Source organism: Amblyomma maculatum, chromosome 7 (assembly GCF_055883805.1).
Source record: "Amblyomma maculatum isolate TAMU_Amacu chromosome 7, ASM5588380v1, whole genome shotgun sequence".
NCBI lineage: Eukaryota > Metazoa > Arthropoda > Arachnida > Ixodida > Ixodidae > Amblyomma > Amblyomma maculatum.
The window spans coordinates 74,414,359-74,424,093 of record NC_139350.1 but is presented as its reverse complement, the minus strand read 5'-3'; the positions used below and the strand labels follow the sequence as shown (position 1 = coordinate 74,424,093).

At 41.2% G+C, this 9,735-nt stretch overlaps 1 pseudogene; it reads right to left on the bottom strand.

Annotated features, from left to right (window-relative positions):
- Window positions 1-4,400: 4,400 nt before the first annotated feature.
- LOC146183647 (uncharacterized) lies at window positions 4,401-8,613 on the bottom strand (annotated as a pseudogene).
- Between the last annotated feature and the right edge of the window lie 1,122 nt (window positions 8,614-9,735).

The following is a 9,735-nucleotide window of genomic DNA, read 5'->3' as shown; positions in this document are numbered from 1 at the left end:
CTACCTGCATGCAAAGTGGGTGGGTGGGTAAAATCCTCACGCACAAAATATCTAGTGACCTGTGCTATGTGAAAGGCACGGTATGCCCATCTCAATCTTTGAGTGCAACGCCAAGAACTGCTTGGGCATGCATCAAGCAACAAGGAGAAGTTATAACCGCTGGATGCACTTGTATGGCCGGGAAAGGGAAAGCCTGTAGTCATGTTGGCGCAGTGCTGTGAAAAATGGAAATGGCGGTTTCAAAAGGCTTGACCACATCATCTTGCACCGACAGGGCAGCTCTATGGAACAGCGGCACGAAACGCAACGTAGAGCCAGCCATGCTTGACGACATATCCTTTAAGATTCAAAAGCAGGTTGTGGATGATCCCTCCACAAAGCGTCGGAGGCCATCATTCATGCCAATGACCAGAGAAGAGATCCGGAAATTCCATGCAGAGTCACCATTTCCTTACTTGTTTGAAACCCCAGGTAATTAGAATTGACAATATCTTATATATTGTGCTTAACTCCTCAAATTACTGCAAATATCTGACTTATTTGTCCCTGGGCAGCTTTGCAGTTAAAAGGCGATAGCACTGCTCAGTGATACTTAAAAGCCCAAACTCGAGAATTATTCCCTGTGTTCATCTTTTGAGCTCCTTTCGATATCTGTGACCATCACTGAAGGCGAAAACTAAGTACATAATAAGTTCAAAGTAGAATGCTAACATAGACTTGAAAAAAAAGAATTGCGCAGTGCCACGGCACGGCATGCTCTGTTGGTTCAGGTCTCTACAGTTGCATGTGTAGTATAAAAACAGTAGTGCTTCTTAAAGAACTGTTGCTTAAAGTGCTTCTCTTAGTTTCACGTTCACATAGTACACTAGCACAAACATTCAGTTCACTGCAAGCTCTGAGCTACTTACTAAAGAGCTTGCCGAATAAACAATTAGTTTTGAGGCTAAGACACTCGAACTGGCTCACTGACTTATGTCGTGAGGAACGGGATGGAGAAGGACTTAGACTTCAGCCACAAAGATTTTTATGTGCACTAACATTGTACAGCATGCAGGTACCTTTCGGCAAATTAGGCTCACTATAAATTGGTTTTAGAGCTTATTTTAAGTTTTTACCATGGGATAAACATGTTTCACGTGATTTATGATCTTTTCTATTTTGTACAGGCACTCTTCTTTACGAGACGTTTCACCCGCAAGTACAGCGGGGAGTGCCTCCCCTGCCCAGAAATGATGGAGACAAGCATGGTGACCGCAGCAGCGACAACTGTTCAGTGTGCAATACGTTTTATGAGCAGTATGTGGTATTGTCATCCCGAGGAGCTGAAATGCTTCAGTTAGAGACAGCTACCCAAGCAACGCCACTGTGGGTTTTTTCCCGTAAACTTCGTTTGACCGCTTCAAATGTAAGTAAAGTCCCAAAAAGGGAAAGCACAGTATGTGAGAAGGCGGCAGTGAGGATGCTTTCACCCAGCTTTTCTGGCAATGCCGCCACCAGATATGGCAAACAAATGGAGCCTGTTGCCCGCAAGCAGTTCTCGAAAAAGACTGGGCTGACTGTTAGACAAACTGGAACTGTCGTAAACACTGAGCTTCCATGGCTCAGCGCCAGTCCTGATGGGCTTATTGAAGGCATGGATGCAATACTTGAAATCAAATGTCCCCATACAAATGACTGTGTACCATTAATCGGCAGTGGGAAGTATGATGTTAGGCTCAACAAAGATGCCGAACTAGAGCTTCAGGACTGTGGACCAAATGGCTATTACAGCCAGGTCCAGTTTCAGATGTTCTGTACAAAGACCCAGGTGTGCTTCTTTTATGTGTGGAGTGTGGAAAATGGTGTGATTGTTCAAGTTCCTTATGATGCAAAGTATGTGTCACGGGCTCTACCGCGGCTGAAAAAATTCTATTTTTCAGAGCTACTTCCGCGCTTGACAGACTTACACATCAGTGGCAGGATGGATGTGCTGCATCGGTACAAGAAAATCTGCTCAGTGTAGTTAAATGTGAGCAGTCGCTTATTATAAAGGAGGGCACACTAAGTTTGCAATTCACTTGTTGAGCACTTACTTAGGCACCATGAAAGTTCACTCCAATTTATTTCCTTCAGTACCACACTTTCCCATAAGAAGGTTCACAAATAAGGCAGAGTAATAGTCTTTACGATTGAGAATGCCAGCATACTGATGGAAGCGACTAAAATTTCTAATCACTTGAGTTTGCAAAAAATGAGAAAGTTAACATTATTTTGGTGAACAATGTACAACCAAGAGCTAAATTTTTAATGTCCATTACAACATTGCATTTCACCTTTTACTGAAACAATGTGTCTCAGTATCTCGCCAAAGGACAAATCAGTTATTTTTCATACATTAATGATCTTTGCCTTGACAATGAAGTTATACAGTAGAATTGTGTGCATATTTTTTCAATTTGGTGAGCTTTGCTTTAGTTGATCACAATAGTAATTTGTAAGACGGTTGTACACATGAGCTTTGTGCACAACTTTCTGACATCTGCAATAGCCATCAGAAACACACTGGTAGCCTGCGAATGGAGTTCACAGTGAGCGCCTAAACCTAGAGTTAAATAAATTATGATGAAGCAGTGTGGTGAAATATATCAATAGTTAATATGCTACTTTTAAAAAGTACTGAAGTAAAACTTTCAAGAGTAAAACACTTTAATGCAAAGTCCAAAAGTTGCACCATTTTTGCTGTGAAATTGAAACCATTGCTCCTTCAACCCTCTCTGCATTTAACAAGGTGTCGAGCAAATTACTCTATTGATGTCTTGAACAATGCGTTTTCTTGCCATTAAGGAAAGAGAAAAATTGTAATCAACGGAAATGGACAATATACAAAAGCTGATGTAGCTGTAACCTATGTACTGCAAGTGTTGCTCTGAACACATATTTGCTGTTCAAGTTTGTTGATATATATATTTTTTATACTCATTTTATGCTCTTCAAGTAGATTACAGGTTGAGTGTATGAGTATCATGTACTTGTGAAGTGCCCAAGATGAAACTAGGAAAAGGTATAAACCGAGTCTTTGGGATAATCTAATATTACAGTGTGAAGGCTCGTACAGGTAAGAAAGCCACTGAATGTTACCCTGAAACGCTAAGCTGCCACATTTGTTCTCCAAGTATGCAGTCCTTACCCCACTTCAGTACTTGAATACTACTAAGACGAGAGTATCTTGCCAGTGACTAGCTCTGCAATGTTGGAGCAGCTAAAGGCTTGCTTTCAGAGGTATGGCTTTGTATATTGGTACAAAAAAGGTGAAAAACAAGTAAGGACCGAGCCTGCAATGTTAGTGATGCTTTAGAGAAACCGCCCCTTCAACTCCTCCACTATTTTGGTTGTTACAACTCTGCTGCTGTCAGTACAATCATTCATTTGGGTGGATGATGAGAACTAAATGAGATCAAATGAATATAACTATCATGGACTCATAGTTAATTGCAGAAGAAGACAATACGTAGACAACGCTGTCCTAATCTTGTTTCAAACCTGTATACATCTCAGCCCGTACTTAAAGCAGAGTGAGGTTAATAATATCTGAGCATGCAAAAGTGCAGCTGTATGGCTTTGTGAGTTAAGTAATAGTGACTGGCACTAACAAGCCTTAATGCTAGCATCATTGCAGCCACTGAAATATCTGTATTGCTAGATTCGTAAAACTACCGTTCTGCCGAAGTGGCTCGGTGGTTATGGTGCTCGGCTGCTGAACACAAGGATGCGGAAATCCTCATTGGCTTTTGATGGTGGCAAAAAGCAAGGTGCCCAACATTAAGACATCTAGTGGCTGATATTTCCAGAGCCCTTCACTATGGCGCCTCTCATAATTCAAATCACTTCACAACGTTAAACTCTATAAACCAAACTAAACCATCAAATTGCACATCCACTTTTGTCATTCCAGTTTTGTAGTCTCCTTACAGCAGGCATCAACAACTTACTGCTGTGCTTTTACAATGGTGGTTTTCAAATGCCAATCGTAGTGATTTCTTCATACTTTACGTCTTTTATGCCTCCAAGAAACAAACAACTGGCTTTAATAAGACTATCATCATTGATAAACAATTGCAGGTTTAGTTAAATTAAAGAGCAACTCTACCTACGAGGACTATAAGATATGCCCCAGTTGCCTCCATATTAGATTACTGAAAGCACCTTCTTTAGGTCATGCGAAATTGGAAGTACAGTGCCCAATTTGATGAGGGAACTGAAACCAAGTCAGAGAAGATAAGCCAGATGTGCATTGACTGCATGCTGTGCACTATTACAGCACCCAATATCAGGCCATCACATTAATTTTAGTTTTTTATGATATTCTTGACATTTCCTTGATTTCCTAGTACATGCAATTTGCCCCTGTCAACTTCACATTGCTAGACACCCTGTTTAATGAGAGCAGGCTTAAGGTTGCACAACCCTGCACAGACAAAAACCATATCGCTTATTGTCTTCTTTGATGTGATTGGAAGAGCTTGCTTGAAAATCCTGTACGTCTTGATTCTGTTGATTGCACGCTCCACATGAATGCGAACAGATGCAATTCGTCTTGTGGCAGTAACCTCTCTTTCAGTCAGTTGTTTTTTTCCTACAAAATAAAATGACAATGTATTTAGTGAAAACTCTTCCATGTTGTGCGAACGATAACACAAACCTTTTGTGAAAGCTGGTGTGTTTAGTCAGACTCCTTGCACAAGTAGCTCATCATCAAGGGAGAATCCTATGTCCGCCATGATTTCGTCTCCTCTCATGAAGTAATCTCCAATGCCGCTCTCCCTTGTTATCACCTTATCTGAAGCACGTCCACCGTATGCTTTTGAAACAAACATTATATGCCCGTTAGGGGCAATGGCCACGAGAAACTTAACTGTGTTATGTGCTTTGTAGCTACTGTAGGTCTGTGCTCTGGCCATTACCTCTTTCGGGCGCTGCAACATTACCTCTGTGCAGTCAAGGATGCAAGTAGTGGAACCATATCCACAGTCTGTAAAGGATGCTGGTATGCCGGCTTTGATATCTTCTTTTGGAAGCCAAGTCACAACCCACTTCATCACTTTAGAAAGCACTTGAAGCATGTAACGGACATTGTTGCCCACAGCAGAAACTGACATCTGGAAGATTCTTGCTAAGTGTCCATACAAAAGACCGAGACGAAGCCTCATAAGGCACATCAGCAACTGGTCAGCACGTGACAGTATGCTTGCTTTTTTAGCTGGTGCTGACATAGCTTTTACAAGGTTCCTGAAAGCTGTCAGTGGAATTCCTGCATAAAACAAGATATCGTGAGCAGAAAGTCTCTCCACAATCGACTGTCTGTGTAACCCAATCATGGGCAATCTTGCATAGCAGTGGTCTTCATAAGTGACATTCTCCCACTGTGTGGACTTGTTGAACTTTGGAACCTAAGAAAAAGAAAGGCAGGATGTCAGAATCAAGGCACCAAGCAGCTAAGCGTAATGTTTTGAGTTCCAGTTCAACCACGCTCCGAACAGCTGAGCCCAACTGATTCGTATCTTATGGCACCGCGAATCGGAGCAAGCTTGAAACATATGTCCTTGTGCATTATTCTGCATAGTCTTTATTGTTTGTGTGGTCGGTTCCATGACACTGAGTAAAATAATTGCTGAAATAGCTATACACATATGGTGCACTTTGGTATGCTACTCTTCATCCACCATCTTAAGGGTATCCTTCCAAAGAAATTTCAATGCAATGCTAACGGAAAATCAAAATGGTTCGTTGGTCTCAAATGTTACAGCAAACTGTTTTGGTAGCAGCAGGTATGGTTCTCAAGAACCAGTGTCTGTGATGAAGAGATTGTGCAGTTTTTCGGTGGATGCTAGCTGTGTGAAAAAAATGCTTGAAAAATTACACGTGTAACACAGCATTGTTTTAAAAAGAAGTTCATGTGTAACAGTCAGTCAATTTCACTTTTGCCAGACGTGGCCAATAACATTTGTGAAGGCACTGTATTTTCCTTGTGATACTAGGTAAATGTGGAATGCAATGTTTCACTCACACTGGTTGTGCACTGTACTTCGGATCCTTTTGTGTCACTGAACTTCGTAGCAGCCATGGTCTGCATACCCTGAAATAACATTTTTGGTCAGAAATGCTTAGCTACATTTATAAGACTTCAGTTAATGTGAGCAAAATGATTCAGTTTGTTTTCTTCACCTTGTCTTGGTGCGTTGTTGGCAATCCTACTTCAACATCGCTGGTAGTACTAGCTGTTTGTACAGCCTGAGATAAGTAAAAGAACCAGTTTTCGTGTGAAACCACTTTTTTATACTGTCAAACTGAGCTACGAGCCCTTTTTGAAGCCTCTGCCAAGCTCAGTGGAAAAAATAAGTCGGAGTGGACTCAACGGAGCATATTTGAACTGAGGAATTTCATGTGGGAAGCAAGTATAGAACATTGTAGCTATTGCACAGGGGATCACCCCGACTGCTAAACTGCACCACACTCTTGGACTTTGCACTGCACGTCAGCTCTATCAGCTTCAACCTGTGCACAAGAAGTTTTCGCACGTCCTACTCAATTTAACTTCTTTAAAACCCTACCATCTTTTTCTATCTGCTGATACAGCAAACTTGTTATTCTAGAAAGACAGAAAGAGGTCCACACAGACATTCCTGAACTCACTTTGTCTATCCTCAAACAAGCCTTCACCTGCAGCATACAGACAACAGGACTGCTGTACTCTGTCTGGGTAGCCTGAAATTAAAAGCATGATATGATGTTTCCAGAAAAAAAAATCTCATAGTGCATTGCAGGAGTAAGTAGTCTTTTCTTCATACTCTTGACAACCATGTCAGCATTAGGTGCATTAGATGCATGCCAAGCCATGCCTCCTTAGGAGATTAGATGGTTGGACGACAGAATGTACGATTGCATACTACCACACTGCAATGATGTCATGCACAATGGTAACTGGAACTGCAACTGTTTTCATTCATTGACAGTTCTGATTGTCAACAACATCGCAGTATTTGAAGCCATAGGTGTGAATACAGAAAGTGTGTGGAAGAGGGGGGGGGGGGTACCATTTTATTTGTCCTCTCGATTAACTAAATAAAAGCATAAGAAAAGCAGAGGGAGTCTGGACTAGCAAATGCTTTGCCAGGCTTAAAGCCAAGAAAAAATAATAAAAGGTAGCTAAAGCTTAAAAAAAAACTTTAAAGTGATGACATAAAAATAATCCTCTAATCTTCTAAGAGGGATGCCAAGTGAGCCCCATACGTTTACTCTGCTGGACCTGAGCTCTTATTTTTGAATGTTCAGGGATATGGCCAAGCAGGTTTTTGACAACAACGGTCACGACAAAAAACTTGTGAGAATGTCATTTTCAATTACGCATCTATGGCAAAGCTTGCTTTGTATTTTAAGCGCACAATATTTTGTATACATTGCAATTCCATCACAAAATAAATGTTTTATAAACATTCGTTATCTTTGCACTGCATTTTGGCTGTAAAGGCATTGATGCAAGGGGGGAGGGGGAGGGCTGCAGTGAAACTTGGCTCCCCCCAATGCAGAACCCTGTGCACGCCTATGTTTTAAGCAATATAGCTCGTCATCACACGATGCTATTATGCCGAATGTGAAATTATAAATGATAATTAATAATGTTCCACTCGGCACTTGCAACCAACTGGAAAGATGCCTCCTCACCATGCAAAAGTAAATCATATAATTTGTCAGCATTCGAAATTTGTTGTCTTTACCCTTCAAAGTTACGTGTGTCACTTTCCTTTTTTTCATTTGCCCTTCAAAGTTACGTGTGTCACATTACCCCCAGTTTAGGTGCAACTTTTTTCATTAGCCTAAACGTTTTCACGTCATACATTAGTACCGGTAAAATAACAGCTGTTACATCATTTCTTCTTGTGCCATTCTTGGCCTGACATTACTTTTCGTATGGCCTTCCAACTTTCCTAATAGTTGCATTTGTACCATGATTTGGATCTGCAGTAAGTGCGATACTTCATACACCTCCCTAAATAATGACCACACATTTTGGAATTTGTTATTTTCTTTGTGGAGGCTCATGTTTACTACCTGTGCAGCTGCTATGGATGCTTTCCAGTACTCTTACGCATGCCTCTTTTGAAACCATTCCTCTAATGCTTTTCATATTTAATGTGTTCCAAAAACTGCTTTCTTTACAATTAATTCCAAATGTTTCCTACAACAGAATCAAATAAGACATAAGGTTATGATTGCACTTACTGCATCAGCATGTGCCTCTTTGTAGCTGGTTTCAAAGGCAGCAGGTTCTGCTCTCTGTGCTGTCTGAAAGAAAACGCTAATGCAATTAATTTTGTACATGAAACAAACTGGCACTGAATCCTGCGCAAATGCAACACATTGCAAGTGAACCCAGTTCCAAGCGACAACTGGCTTACTGTATCTGTCTGCTCGAGCTCAAGAATTGTCACTGCAGCTTCCATAACGTCACCATCCTGTGACACCTGCAAAAGAGAGTGTATGTTCGACAGCACTCCACAAATATCCTTTTTGAGAGCACCATGCCCTTTGGGATGAAAAAAATAAGCATACTGTGTGCTGCAGCTCGTGCATTGCCATGTCAGCTTCCATACTGCAACTGTAATCTGATGTCTGCAGTAGAAAAAAGTACATAAATTCGATATCTGTACGCTAATAAGCACACTCCAAAGGGGTAAAAAGTATGCAGCACTGAAAAATAAGGATGGTTTCAGCTTTGAATTAAATCTTGCAGTGTAGTTTTGATTCACAGTATAAAAGTGAATTGCATGTAAACATTGGTTATCTTTTTTTTCATATGTGATACGATAGTAGCTGGCCAATATAAAGGTTGCAGTGCAAATACAATAACAACATTACCAGCGATTTTATCTGCAGCTTCTAAAAAAATATATTCCTTTGAGAAGAAGTCAATGCTATTATTTCAAATACGTGCTAATGCTGTGTAATGTTCAAACTTTGCCCTGCCTTGCCTCGGAAAGTTCCCGGTGCCGGCGGCGCGCGGTGCTGTTTTTATGGCGCACATTTCGCGTTCTTCGGCACAGAAGCCAAACATGGACAATAAGTCATCGCGATGGCTCCAGTAGCATTGAAAAACCGCATCTAATTTTATAACAACGGTAATAAGCCGTGAGCACATGCCTTGGGAAAAGCAGCAGAGCAAAGCGGTTGCGAACCAGTACTGGGACCAGAACTGGTTTCGTGTACCTGCAAAAAATGCATAGAGAAATCAAAATACGTCTAAATCAATATTTGGCTACCGTACATACATTCATTGCAGGACTGGGAGGTGAGGCTTGCAGTGAAAGGTTTGCTTTTGCTTTCTGGAAATGAATAAGAGCGCTTATTCTTAAGTTATTGCGCTCTGCAAACTCAACTAGTAACTCTCCCCTGCTATTCCTAGAACCAATGCCATAGTCACCTACTGCCTGGTCTCCTGCCTGATTTTTCCCTGCCTAGGCATTGAAGTCGTCCATTAGTACAGTATACTGCGTCTTTACTTTTCGCATTGCCGATTCTACATCTTCGTAGAAGCTTTCAACTGCCTGGTCATCATAACTACATGTAGGTGCATAGGCCTGTACAACCTTCAGTTTATACCGCTTATTAGGCCTAATTGCGATGCCTGCCACCCTCTCATTAATACTATAGAATTCATATATATCACCTGCTATATACTTATTGACAAGGAAACACCTACTC